This window comes from Pteropus vampyrus, unplaced genomic scaffold (assembly GCF_000151845.1).
Source record: "Pteropus vampyrus isolate Shadow unplaced genomic scaffold, Pvam_2.0 Scaffold222, whole genome shotgun sequence".
In the NCBI taxonomy this organism is placed as follows: domain Eukaryota; kingdom Metazoa; phylum Chordata; class Mammalia; order Chiroptera; family Pteropodidae; genus Pteropus; species Pteropus vampyrus.
In genome coordinates, this window is record NW_011889003.1 from 170670 (window position 1) to 181902 (window position 11233).

At 38.8% G+C, this 11233-nt stretch overlaps 1 long non-coding RNA gene across 1 annotated transcript in view; it reads right to left on the bottom strand.

Annotated features, from left to right (window-relative positions):
- Positions 1-2054: 2054 nt before the first annotated feature.
- LOC111747427 overlaps positions 2055-11233 on the bottom strand; it is a 264308-nt gene continuing 255129 nt past the window's right edge. Inside the window, exon 4 of the long non-coding RNA XR_002783525.1 lies at positions 2055-2172. This is a non-coding gene — a long non-coding RNA (uncharacterized LOC111747427). The remainder of the gene's footprint in view (positions 2173-11233) is intronic.

The window sequence follows — 11233 nt, forward strand, 5'->3', positions numbered from 1 at the left end:
ATATGGCTTTTATAATGCTAACGTATGTTCCCTCTATACCCACTTTATTGAGAGTTTTAATCATGAAGGATGTTGAATTTTGTCAAATGTCTTTTCTGCATCTATTGAGATCATATAATTTTTATCCTTCATTTTGTTAATGTGGTATCTCATCTTTATTGATCTGCATATGTTGAACTATCCTTGCATCCCAGGAATAAATCCCATGTGATTGTGGTGTATGCTCCTTTAAATGTACTATTGAATTCAGTGTGCTAATATTTTATTGAGGATTTTTACATCTACATTCATCAGGGATATTGGCCTATAATTTTCTTTTCTTGTAGTATCCTTTTCTGGCTTTAGTATCAGGATAATGTCAGCCTTACAAAATGAATTTGAAGGTGTCCCTCCTCTTCTATTTTTTATAAGAGTTTGAGAAGAAGTGGTATTATCATTCTTTAAATGTTTGGTGGAATTCATTGGTGAAGCCATCCAGTCCTGAACTTATTTGTGATGCGAGGTTTTTTTTATTACTGATTCAATCTTTTTACTGGTAACTGATTTGTTCAGGTTTTCTATTTCTTCAAGATTCAGTCATAGGAATTTATCCATTTCTGCTAGGTTATCTAATTTGTGTCATTGTTTATAGTAGTTTCTTATGATCTTTAGTATTTCTGTGTACCAGTTGTAATGTCTGCTCTTTCATTTATGATTTTATTTGAGGATTCTCCCTTTTTCTTAGTCTAGCTAAAGGTGTGCCACCTTTGTTTACTTTTTCAAAGAAACAGCTTAGTTTCATTGATCTTTTTCACTGTTTTTTTTTTGTCTGTTTCGTTTATTTCCACTTTAATCTTTTTATTTTCTTTCTTCCACTGATTTCAGACACCATTTGCTCTTTTTCTAGTTTCTTGAAGAGTAAAGTTAGGTTTATTTGAAATCTTTCTTGTTTCTTAATGCAGTTATTCATCACTACAAACTTCCCTCTTAGAACTGCTTTTGTCGTATCCCATAAGTTTGGGTGTGTCTCCTTCTTAATTCCCAGAACCTATGAATATGTTAGGTTACATGGCAAAGAGGAATTAAGGTTACATGTGGAATTAAGGCTGTTAGTCAGTTGACCTAAAGTGAGAGTTTATTCTGGGTTATCTGGGTGAGTCTTAAAAGCAAAAGAGGGAGGCAGAATAATACCGTGAAAAGGAGATGCAATAACAGAAGCAAGGTCAGAATGATGCGATAGGAAAAGGACTCAACTCACTGTTGCTGGCTGTGAAGATGGTGGAAGGAAGCCATGAGACAAGGAATGTGGGCGGCCTCTAGATGTGGGAAAGCAAGGAAACGGATTCTCTCCTAGAGCCTCTCGAGGGAACCAGCCCTGCCTGCACCTCCACTTTTGCTCACTGGTACCCATTTTGGACTTCTGATGTCCAGAACTATAAGATAATAAAGCTGTGTTATTGTAAGTTATTAAGTTTACAGTAATTTGTGACAGCAGCAAAAGGAAACTAACACAGGAGGATTTGTTCCTCTTGGCTTGGGTTAGTTAGCAGGCCTGAGCGACAAAGACTGGGATATCCCTATGGAGTGAATGGAGTTCATTAAACTCTTGCCACCTCCCGGGTCACTAGAGTTTTCAGCCCCCACTGGGGTACTCACATTGTAGTTCTTGTCATTAGAGAACAATACAGAAAGATGTTAAAAAGCAGGGGTTGAACATATGGGTGGGAGGAGCAAAGAGAACAAAGAACTCATGGAAAAACTTGAAGACATAGCCTGAGCAAACCAAAATAAGGATTTTAAGGCCACATATGTGATTTTTTTTTAAAAAAAAAAAGAAGAAAACTAACCAAAATATACAAGTACCCTACTTTAAGAAAAGTAAACACATGAAAACTGCAATGTAAATGAACAAATACATTAAATGGTAGTGAATCATTGGATAACTGTGTGTCGAGTACCTGCCATGAAGTCAACCTTAGATTCCAATTGTGTTCTCATATGTTTGATTGCATTTCTTACAAATACGATTCCATCTGAGACTCTCTGGCTTCATGAGATAGCAAGGGAGATGAGGAAATCCGCGTTCACCTAAAGTAGGTGCCTTGTCCACAGCAAGCTGGTTGTCAGGGCTGCATGTGGACCCAGGCCTTAGCTTTATGTCCAGGCATTATCTTTTATTCTCACTGTGGGGTGCTGTGGTAGAAAGAAAATATAATCCTTGTCCTCAAAGAACTTATAATCACTTATTATCTCAAAATTATATAACTGTCGTTACAAAAAAAAATGCTCAAATTTGCAAAAGGATTCATTGCCAGGCTGCCCCTAAATAGAAAATATGACTGTTACGATTCTTGAAAACACCCAATATTCACTTATAGGTTTTAACTACCATGTTTGACAAAGAATTAGAGGTCACTATGGATTAAAATCAAACAGAAACAAAGATGATATTTCATGGGTATTATAATGTAAGTTAATGGGAGAAATTAATCAAATTATAAAAATTTGTTTTAGGTACAGCTGTTGAGGAACACGATTATTATATAAAGTATATCTATATAGTAATTAAAGAATTTAAGTAATTATATAGTAAAGCATATCTATACAGTATACCTATACAGTAATGGTAAATTAAATTATATCTATATGGTAATTAATTGTGACATTTTCTGGGACTTAGTGGATTTCCCCTAACCAAATTATCCCTTTGAGATAGGCCAAAAGCCTATCATTTAGGAGGTGGTTCCAAATGAATAGTAGTTTCTTAATTATGACCCATGAAGCCTTTCTTAGGCTTGATCTTTCTAAGCCTTAAACAAAAGTTTGAAAATGTTTAGCATGTGCTTCACTTTACTATGATGTTTCTAAAGTGAACTATCCAAATTATAAGCAAATATTAATGAGTGATTAATTTCTAATAGCAAAATAAAGAAGGAACACAATTTTGTTTAACATTTTTTAGAATGACAAATACCCAAGTATAGCTTTCCACATTTCTCATTAACTTTGACTATTGCTTAGTGTTTAATCTAACACTAGTTTTTTCTAACAGGGACAAATAGAAACCCCTTCCAGTATTTTGGGAGGCATCAATGTCTAGTGACACGCCTTGCTCCTGGCTCCCTGAAGCTAACACTATGTGACTAAAAGAAAATTTTTTTCCAGCTTTCTTTGGCAGTTTATACTTTTAAAAAAGAAATTACTAATAATAATATTTATTAAGTATTTGTTATTTCCTAAGTTCTCTGCTACTAACTTTTCCATATTATTTCACTTAATGTTTACAAACACCTAATGAGGCAGGAGCCCCTGTTATTCTCACTTCATAGAGGAGAAAATAAAGGCCCAGGAAGAAAAGTCTAGTCTGCAAGTCCTGGCAGCGGGCCAGTGGTGGTGCCAGGTTTGAATCCCAGCAGGCTGACCCAGGGGCCTGCTTCTCCACCAAGAACCACCAAGGTACCCCCTCAGAATCTGCCACCAAGTTCCCCAAACCCCCTCACTCCACAGCCTGCCCGTCACCTTTCACCAAGGTGTGAGATCAGACACGGAAGAGGAATAGAACGTATCTACTGCTCGTGACTATTTTTTCTCAACTCTGAGGTTTTCTTTGACCAAGCAGATTTATTCACTCAATCTGGATAGTGATTCTGTAACTGCAGAAATGAGTTTTCTTTCCATTTCTCAGCTTGGCCTCTGCCAAAGACTTGTTCTCAATTTTTAGAAAGATTGGATCTCCTCCCCTTTCTTTTTGGAATGTCTTTAAAACCATGTTTCTCGCTTAAAAAAAAAAAAAGTCTTCTTCTATAATCTGCTTTTATACACCAGGCAGGAGGATTTAGGCTAGCATTCCTTTCTGCAGTTGATATTCTTAAAATAGGGGATTAGAACGTTAAGGGTAGGTCCCTGCTCCTCCATGGGAATGGAGTTCAATTCCTTACCATTTCACATATATATGAATTGCATTAGGCAGCCATTAGGGGCTTTGAAAAACACAAAGCATGTTGAGAAGATAGAGGTGACACACACGTGCATGAATACAGAGCACTGAACTACAGTGGTCAGGAATCTCAACACCGCTCTATAATCAGAGAGTATTATGTACTTTTGAAAGCACTTTCAAATATGGTATGTATTCTCAGTTAACCTCTATCAACCTTATGCACATGAAGCAAGTCTACTTATGGCGACATGGTGGTTCGGGGAACATTCTCAGGAAGGTTTGTGCTTCAAGTCACCTGTGAAGGCAGCTCTAGGCTTTGGTTTTTTCCAAGAGGCCAACACAATGAGTGAAAAGGCATCTACTCACTATGCATGGATATCGACGACCATTGAACAAAGAAGACTATGGCCAATAAGAGCCACTGTGCATGTAGGATGTGGGGATGCCAGCGCTGACTCAGATCAGTGGGATTCGTTATGAACCCCTGCATGGAAGACCGGATTCTTAAATGTTGATGGGGAAAATGGGAGCAACCAAGAGAGAGGGATGAGCTGGGCATTTTAAGGTAATGAGAAACTGTATCTTTATAAAGCTTTGACCAAAAAAAAAAAAAAAAAAAAAAGCCATATTGTATATGACCTCATAGGATTGTTCTAATTTTCTAGAAGGATGAAGAGTACTTACAATCTTTATCTGCCTTGAATGCAGGATTCAAAATAGAATTGTTCATGGGTTGATCACCAAGATTAGAGTGATGTAACTCAATCAATCCCTCCACCAAGTGGGACTCAGAGACTCAAAATCAAGACATCAGCGGCTTCTAGTTCCCTCCTGATCATCTACCGGTCGACCTGCACACATGTACACCTGAGACTGTGTTCACAAAACTCTACACCCAGTTCTTGATTTTTCAGAATAAGAAAATTTTATTTTAACCAATGAAATTTTATTATTATTGCCAATCAAGTTTATACTCAAGAATCAACCAAACAAAATAGTTTGAATGTCCTTCCCTCTTATTTTTGTTGGGCCTTGAGGGGTAGAAGTCGAATCTTCTTCCTCTGACTGTGTGTTTATGTAGATTTGGGGGAGGACAGTCCTCTCTCCTCCCTTCTTCACTGCCTAGGGGAGAAGCAGTGTTTTCTTGAATCAGTGCTTTTGGGGATAGGAACTAGGCCCATGCACATGTGTAGCCCCAGCCTTTCTTCGCTCTGTTTTTTTCTCTTTGGAGTACTACTTGCCTGCAGGAAGCATGAACTCTTGTATGCTCTCAGCATATGCTTAGAAAAGAGGTTTTATCCCTGTGAAGTGAGGGAGTGAATTCTCTCTCTCTCTCTCTCTCTCTCTCTCTCTCTCTCCTCTCTTTCTGGTGGTGGTGGTATGTGTACGTGTAGGTGTGATATTCTTCCCATCAAGTGTGACTTCACTGGTCATCATCTCCAGTGCGGTAGACTTATTAGATTCTAGTGAAAAAGAAATCAAGATTTTCTCCAACTACTCTCCTTCACTCAGTGCCATTGGATTTCTGCCATGGTATTTGGCAATACTAACTACTTGGTTTGGGGAATAACCTTGTGCCTGGAACACAGTAGAAGCTCAATAATTATTTGTTGAAGGACTAAATGATGTTAAGTAATTTCTTAGAAATTTCTGAAGTAATTTTAAACTTTGCTTTTGATTTCTTTGGATTTCACACACAAGGGCAAGAACTTTTGATTTTGGACCTTAATTCCACTGGACTTTAACTTTGGAGTTTTAATTTATAGACTTCCCTTTTTCAATGTGAAATTCATAATGGGAAAGAGTTTATACCAAATTGAAGTCATCACCATATTTTTGGCATTTCATTAATATTTATCTTAATATTGTCATGTAATCTCCCTGCCAAATTTCTGATGAGCATATTGGAATGTGGCATGATTAGGAATGAACTTTTCAGCTTTGGGCAACTTAATTAATGCCCAACTCTAAACTTAGCATTGACAGTCATTGTTCACTCATTCAATGTAGTATTGCCTATCGTTAAGTATTCTGTGCTTACTCCTTTAAACTAGAGGTCAGTTGCAAATTAGAGGGCTGAATCAGGTCCAATGCATGTTTTTTGTTGTTGTTGTTTGCTAGTGTATAAAATAAGACAAAGACAGATTTCTAGTTTTGTTTAAAAAAATAAGAAGTAGCAACACTGGGCCCCCTTCCTCTGAGACTGTATATATGCTGCCTCCTTCTGAAGGGACAGTCTCCATTTTCCCAAGGTTCACTGCCAGGCATTCAGTTATGTCACCTGTCTGGGTGCTGAAGGCCATATTTCTCGTAGATATGAGCAGCTGTTTTCTGCTCTGAAATCCTAGCTTTAGAGAGCCCTACCTGGCCTTCTTTTGGCTGTGCTCCTCCTCAAGGGTTAAAGAGTCCGAGAGCCAAAAGTAGGAGCCCACGTGCAGCTTGCACTGACTTTTCCTAAACTTAGACTATATTCCAGGTGCTCAGGAAATTTCCCATCCAATTAGTTCTAGCCACTTCTAGCTCTTTCCTGGGTTGGCCCTCCCAAGGGCAGACATGCAGTGCTGCTGCTGTTCCCAAGAGCAGTTAGGGCAATTCTTGTGTGTATGCGTGCATGTGTGTGTGTGTGTGCATGCGCACATGCATGTGAGTGAAGGGAGGGGTAGAGAACAGAACTTGAACTAGAGAATTCACATATATGGTAGGCCTCCCAACGATGTCCAAACCCTAGTCCCCAGACCCTGTGAATATGTCACCTCACATGGTAAAGGGACTTTACAGATATGATGAAGTTAAGAATTAGGATGGAAAACTTATCTTCGATTACCTGGGTAGGCCCAATGTAACCACAACAGTCTTTACACGAAGGAGGCAGGAGGATCAGTCAGTAGTAGAAAATGTGACGATGGAAGCAAGAGGTTGGAATGATGAGAGAAAGGAGCCAGGAGCCAAGGAACGCAGGTGGCCTCTGGAAGCGAAGAAAGGCAAGGGAATGAATACTCCCCACAGAGGCCTCCAGAAGGAATCAGCCCTGCCGAGACCTTCGGAATGGCAAGACAATAAATTGGCATTGTTTTAAGCCACTAAGTCTGGGGTAATTCGTTGCAGTGCTACAGGAAACTAATGCAACTGGCTCGTGTGGGAGGCCTCTCATGCACAGCCGGGGATGGGGAAGCAAGAGAAGATGAGGAGCTGCAGGCAGGGCTTCGATCTGTGCTCTTGTCTTGGGCAGCCTCAAATATTAATTAGCAACAATAAAGGCTCAAAAGATGCTGTTTCAATGAAAGATGTAAACTAAAGTCCACATATACATTTTAATTTTTATGTAAGTCTATGCAGTGCCAAAAGACCAGGTACTAACAGAACAGTATTTAAGAAATCCATGCACTTATGTATTAGTTATAAGATTATTCAGGAGTGGGCCACGAAGATGATTTCATCAAATCATGATAAAACAGATGCAAGGAAGAACAACATTTCAGTGGGGCTCGATTTCATGCATCACTTTGACAAGCTCGAAACCAAAATTCCCTGTATCAAATTTCTCAAATATTTACTTGTGTTTTATGTTCCCAGGAAACAGAAACCGTAATATGTTATTCTACAGTTCAAAAATTGAGGAAATTAAAAACAGAAAATACACCAGTTCGTTGGCATGGGCACGCTGCTAATCCATCAGAAGAAAGGAGGACCAAATTAGACGCTCTGATCTTTTCAACTCAGCCTCCACTGACCCCCCTCAATTCACATCCTTAGAAAAAAAATCTCTCCATCAGAAATGTGATTGGTTCAGTGGTTTAGATCTATAGAACGATGACTCTTTTTCCAGCTAGGGAGCAGTGCTAGAAATGAATGACTGTTTTGGAGGACAGGCAGAACAAGTAAAGACCTAATAAGAAAACATTTTCTACATTTTTTATTTTATCTTAGGGGATTCTCTTAAATTTTGGTTTGGTTATATACATACTTACCACAAATCACTTTGTTCACATAAAACAAACAAACTAGAATCAAAATCACTTCAAAGATTCTGTTTTTTTCTTTTTTTCATTCTGGTCCAATAATCTAAGTTGTTACTCGACTTGAATCATTTCAAGAACCAGCCAAGGGCAGTGACCTGAGCTGTCAGATGCACATTAACTCAGTGGCTCATGCCATGTGATGAATGCTCTTCTGGAAGAGGCTAACTCACCATAGCCACTGCTGCTGAGATTCATAGACTCTACACAAAGGTTTGTCTTGGTTTAAGCTGACATAGTTTTGAAAATTCTGAAAAGTCAAGGCGAGTACAAAAGTGGTCTCTCTCTCTCTCTCTCTCTAAGGAAAGGCCTGGAGAAATAATATTTTGTCCATGGGTCTATCTCTAAAGAGTGCCAAGGATAAAATGGAGAAAAGAAAACGTACAGAGAAATTGGGAAGGAAAACTTCTAGGAACAATGCTCTGACCGAAAACGAAAAATGAAGAAAAGAAAGGACATCTGGCAGATATTGATCTGAAAATGTAATTTCAGATGAGTATTCTCGCAAAACTGGAAAGAAATCAAAATTATTACAAATATCCTAGTCGAGATTTTGGAGGAAAAGTATATGAGACTGCTTTTTATGTGCTGTAAATACAATTTAATTCTTGGGTTTTCCTAAATTCATCTCAGGAAACGGTAATCCATCGCATCTTTGGCACAGCTTGACAAAGCGCTTCTTGTCTTCAGACTAAATTTGTTCTCTTGGATGTATAGACCGTACCCGGCCTCCTCAGACCCTCCCGGTTTCCAGCATCTTTTGGAAAGCATGGAAACCATCTCAGCTCTCCCTCTTGGAGAGCACTATTTTTAAATGGAAATATACAAAAAAGCATGGAAAACTTTCCTGATTGGCCTCTGTGTAGCTGACTTGGCTTTTAACATAATCCTTTCCCCCCAGTCACAATTCTATGGTATCAGGATCCATCGGCTTCTACCAGAGTCCAGTGCAATGCAGCTGGACCCATCTGCAGGCACTTACTGTAGCTGCGTTCCAGGAGAGACGTTCCTAAACAGATACCTTAATCCTCTGGAATTCAGATTTTTTTTTTTTTAAAGTTACTCTTCAAATGTGACTGACCCTTGCACATGTATGGGTTTGAATCAACCAGATTTGTATTATGATAAAGGCTAAAGCTATTCTCTTTCTCCATTAAGTATGAAAGGATGCTAGAGAAAACTTAAACTCTTTTCTAACTTCTGTCTGATAGTATTAAATCCATCTTTCATGCCAAGGCCACATGTCACAGAGAAGCTAACCCTTTCAGAGCAAGATCCCATTAGCAGGAAGTTTATTGGAGAAAACCATCCCCTTGACTCTTCAAGCTGGCCCCCGGGTATATCTAATCAGTCCTCACACCATGAATGAGAGTCCAAAAGGCAAAAAGGAGGAGCAAACAAGGATCTCTACAAAGTCTCTCACCTTTCATTTAATGTTCTGTTTATTTCAGTAGCTGCATTTCCCTCCACTATTTTCCCCCACTACCCCCATTTCTCCGGCTACCTTATCTTACTCCAGTTAACTGCTCTTTCTTTCCAGCTCTTCTCTCTGCCATTGACTCCTAGTTTTTCAAACCAGCAAAATATATTTCTTTCCTTCTTCCAGCTCCCTTTAGGCCTCTCCCTCAAAAGGAAGGCTCAGACATTTCTGTACTTCATTCCAAACCGAAATAAAGTGAAGACTCCCCAGTGACTTAGAATGAGAGCCCCAATATTTTCATAGAGAGAAATGGTTTTTCATTTCCTCCTGAGCTCTAAGATGACTGGGGTAAGAACACAGATGACGATGAAATCCCCGGGGCTCTGCCTCTCACCTTCATGAAAGCATTTCCCAAAGCGTGGGGTGCACACCGCTCGTGTTACCAGAGACAGTTTCAGGTAGGGCATAGTTATGGTGGCTTTGGGTTGTGTATTTATTATAATGTGCATTAGAAAAAATATAGCTGGCATATCAAATCTGCAATTTCGCAGCTATTACTGCTTAGGGCAAATGTACGTTAAAATTAAAAAAAGGGAGCAGTTTAAAGAAAGATGTTAAGTAAAACATAGTAAACGTAGAATGTGAATATGGTAAGGATCATGAAGATGAGGCATGAATAACCAAAGCTTGGGAAACACCATTTGATAGAAATGACTTGGAACAAGGAAGAATGGGTGTGATGTCAGCGACTGGCCATACCTCCTCCTTCCTCGTAAACCCCTGAGCTTGGGGCAGAGGGTGGGAATGCAGCTGTTGTCATCCGGGCTGGGATTCCCAAATTCACATCAGGGACCAAAGTACATAAAAATGCTTCTGAATGGAGAGATCAAATTCACATTCTGCTAGAACCAAGGATAACATTGCCATCGAATCTATAATTAGAAGCACGCTAGTCCAACTTTTTCAGTTTAGAGGCAAAAAAAAAGTCTTTAATTTGGGTTTGTCTGATATTGTCTCATGATTAGACTGGGATTAGGAATTTGGAGAAGAATACTGTGAAAGTGAAGAGACTTTCTCACTGCATCACATCTGGGGATAGTGCTATCAATATGACTTACCAGTAGCAATATTAACCTTGATCCTTTGTTTAAGGTGATGTCTATGAGGTTGATCCACTGAAAACTTCCTCTCTCTTTCCATGCTCTATTTGTTAGAAGCATGCAAGTCTAGCCTACACCCAAGGAAAATTAAGCTTTACCTCCTGGATGAAGAATAATGAAAGAATCCGTGACATATGTTAAAACTACCACGGCAATTAGTAAATATTCTGGGAGAGATACTTAGAGATTCTGCAAATATCCCTTTTCTCCTTAAAGGTTTGTCCACCTAGGATTCACCAACAGATCTTGCCTGCAGCAATTATTGCTGTGATGTTATCAGGATAACAGACTATTGTCCTCATTTCTTGTACATTTGTAGCTTGGAAATCTTCTTTAAGAAAGATTCGTGTCTCCTCTCCCCTATTTGTTTGTTTGTTTGTTTAGTCTATCATTTATTTATACCAGTATGGACTCATCAATATTTCATTTTTTCAGTTATAACCAAATAATATCATTACTTATTATAATGATTATTTCTTTTGCTAAAATTTTTCTAGCTTTGGCTATAGGAAACTTTCAAGTTGACCCTTATGTCCTTTCAACATGCTCTATCCTTTAAATATAATTTTCAAAAGCACTTTCAAACTTTCTAGCACTACGAGGTGCTCCAAATTCATCTTGTAGTTTTCCTACCTCAGCTCTAGAATCAGTTATTCCTCCAAGGGGCCATGATTTCTTTGACTGAAGAACGTTATTTAGAAACAAAGATGTTAGAGCT